This window comes from Corylus avellana, chromosome ca9 (genome assembly GCF_901000735.1).
Source record: "Corylus avellana chromosome ca9, CavTom2PMs-1.0".
NCBI classification, from domain to species: domain Eukaryota; kingdom Viridiplantae; phylum Streptophyta; class Magnoliopsida; order Fagales; family Betulaceae; genus Corylus; species Corylus avellana.
In genome coordinates this window covers 864424-867876 of record NC_081549.1, presented here as the reverse complement: position 1 = coordinate 867876, position 3453 = coordinate 864424, and the positions used below count along the sequence as shown (strand labels likewise).

General features: G+C 35.1%; 1 protein-coding gene across 1 annotated transcript in view; it reads left to right on the top strand.

Moving 5' to 3' along the window:
* LOC132192312 (uncharacterized) overlaps nt 1–3453 on the top strand; it is a gene marked incomplete in the record, with an annotated part of 5091 nt that overhangs the window by 994 nt on the left and 644 nt on the right.

Sequence of the window (3453 nt, the reverse complement as noted above, 5' to 3'; positions counted from 1 at the left end):
CCAACTGATCGTCTAAAGCCATTAGTGGAAGCAGATTGTTGGTCACTATTTGCAAAACATGCATTTCGTGATGATGAATTTGATGCACGTAGAGAGCTAGAATTCAAATGAAAACCCGTGTACTGAAAAGTGTCGCAAAAGATTGCGTAGCTTCCTTTGATTGCTGCAGTGACCTTTCAAGCCGGAGTCGCTCCTCCAGGCGGAGTTTGGCAAGATTCCGATAACGGACACATCCCGGGGCGTGTAGTATGCGCTTCTCAGCCAGTACCCTTTTATTTTTTCTTGATTTGCAACACCCTGGCCTTTTCTTCCTCAATTTATCTCTCATTATATCTTACTTATGGGAACCCTTTCTTCTTAGAAGTATTAGTTGCCACTCTTTCAATGTGAGGGACTTATACAGCTGCTGTTTTTTCCATTACACCTTAGGAATCTGGCACGTTTCGTCTCCTCGCTCTTGTTGCAGCTCTGCCTCTCGCACTACGGCGGGCTATCTATTTGTTGTGGTGGATTATCACGAAATTATGTTGTATGTTCCATGTTATCATTATTATTATTATTATTATTATTTTGTGAAAATAGTGTTTGTTGAAGATATGTTACAATTGCAGACAAGGGATGCAATGAAGATGCTAAGGAATCAGATGCTAAGGAATCAAGCTCTGGCTCATGCCCTATTTGCCAGCTCTGTAAGAAGCACGCCAAGGTTTGCCTATATATCCACCACCATATTGGTTCCTCTATTGTTCCTTCTCCCAACCGCAACTTTCATCTTCCTCATATTCTTGATAAATATGTTCCTTAAATTAATACAAAAACATCTTGTTTCAGTAAATTAATTTGCTTCAGACAATCATAATATTGTATCTATTAATGATTTTCATGCCCCTATTGCTTTTATATATGTTAGGGATCTAGCTACGATGTCTACAGGAGTACTCTTCACCAGTCCGCGTAATTAGCATGGCCTTTTATCTTATGCCTAACTCGATCGCCGGTTTCCTCATCAGATTCTCCTCAAGCCTTGTAAGTGGTTCGACAAGGGTTATGCTTCAATTTGGCCTTCCCTTTTTTTTTTTTCTCTTCTTCTACATCTAGTCAATTTGGGGCCTCGTACCTGTTCTTTCCACTGGTGTATTTCACTGTTATATATGTATCGTTTCTTGATAATTTCAGCTCAGGTTCTTTAATAAGGTGGTAGCCTTATATGTAAGGTGATCAAAATTAGTGATCATTAATTATGAATCAAGTATTTTTATTAAAGCTGTCAACTATTGAGATGTGTGATTTGTCTTTTTTAAGGTGCGACTCATTTTTCTTTTTGGTGGTCGTGTAACAGCCTAATCCAAACTATATGTATCTTTTTATATAGAGAGAGAGAGAGGGGGAGAGAGATTTTGCGTGGTTACTTTTCGCAGCTCCTCTTCCATCGATGATTGTCAAATGCCAAATAGCCCAATATACATCCTACTTGATTCATCCACAAGAAATGATATTCCTTGAAAAGCTAATTTTTATCCCCTAACAAAAGCAAGAAGCAAAAATCATTTCAGTTTTACAAATTAACAAGGGGTACGTAGTTTCATCGACACCTTTTGCGAAAAACTTCTTACTATTTATTTAAAAAATTTAATTGCCAACATTTTTATTTTTTACATCATTTTGATAACTTTTTACTATTATTTCAATAAAAAAATCACCACAAAACCCTCTTCTTTTTTTTTTTTTTTTTCACATCAATTTTGTTGCCAAATAGATTCCTCTCTAAGTCTTGCTACTTCTGGTTGCCGCCTTATCTCTCGACTTTGCAGCATGAGAGTTTTCATTATTTGAACTGTTATAAAAAAACAGCATACGAACATGAACATTTAGAAAATACTTTTTATATTAGATTTTATTCTTCGCCTCAATTACTTATTAATCATTCATAGCCTCTTTATAAATAAAAATTATTATAATACATATTAATATATTTTAATATATAAGATATAGATCTTAATTTCTCTCTTCTCTTGTGTCTGTCTTCTCTCTTTCCAGTGGTGGAGCATTTAAAGGCCTAAAGGGGCACAAAAATAAAAAATTGTATGCCCTTTCAAGAAGCTATGGCCCTACAATCTACATGCATGTATTTTGTACGTTGAGTTTTCAAAATGGCTCATACAAAAGTGAAAAGCACGTTTTTATCTCATTCCCACTTCTTTTCTTTGTTTCTTTCATTCATTCAATCGATAGTGTAAACTCTTTTAGAGCCCGACTTCCGTAAAAAAATGAAACTATACTCTTTCTTTATGGGATTTCACAGATAGAATATGCATATACAACTCTGTTATATGGTATGAATGTCCATGTGAGTAAATATTCTACTTGTTTGTCTAGATCTCTCTCTTTTTCTCTCAAGCAGCAACACACAAACACAGAGTCTTCTTCCTTATTCTTTGTTCATGGCCAAGGAACACCAAAAGCCAGCACGGAGGAGATGGTGATGCAAAAATGCACCACAGAGAAGGATTTGCCGGAGCCGGAGAAGCCAGGTACGATGGCTGAGAAAGTGGGAAAGGAAGAGGGGAGCTTGGGTTTGGATGAAAGAGAAGATTTGACGTTAAAGTTTAACGTTTTCTTCAGATGACAGAGTTAAAGTTCATCTTATTTTTCTAAATGACGTGGCAACGTTTTAACCTTGGATTCTTTTAAAACAATCTGAGCTTATTTCCATTTTTGCAACCAAATAGAGAACGAATTTCAAACTCTCAAATCTCAATGACGACACGATTTGTTGGCGTTGATATATAATTCTTAGTCGTTAGTATGTGTTTTATGTTTTCTTTCAATTTACATAATAGCAGCGATAAAATCTATCTTGTCACTAATATTTTTAAGATATACTAGAATCTAATAAAAACTTCACATTTTGTTCATAAAAGTTCATGTGGCAAGATTATATTTTTTGTGGAGGGAAAAAGACAACAAAAAGAAGATGATGTGGCATCTTGTTATATGGACTTTTATGGGTAGGATATGAAGTTTTTATTAGATTCTAGCATATCTCAATATTTTTCTTTGGCGACGACAATAGTAGTCAAATTCCCACAAATCCTGCATGCGAAAAAAGTATTTTACAATGCTGTCATCGGTAGTATGAAAAATTTCACATTATCAATGATGACCAAAAATACCAATGCTTATATTTGGTTATTAGCCACAACCAGAAAATGTCATCTTCGATAATGGCATTGCCAAAAACTAAAATTCTTGTAGTGCATATATATATAAAATAGCCAAAAGCGAGTCACAATCTCAAATACATATAATAGTCTAAAAGCATCATAATTAAGTTGGCCGGTCACCACAAAAGGTATTAACCAAAAAGCCTATAAAGTAGTCACCCAAAAATGCTAGCTCAGGGCAAAAGCTCTATGGAAAGGTGAATTATGCAGTAGAAGTAATATATATATC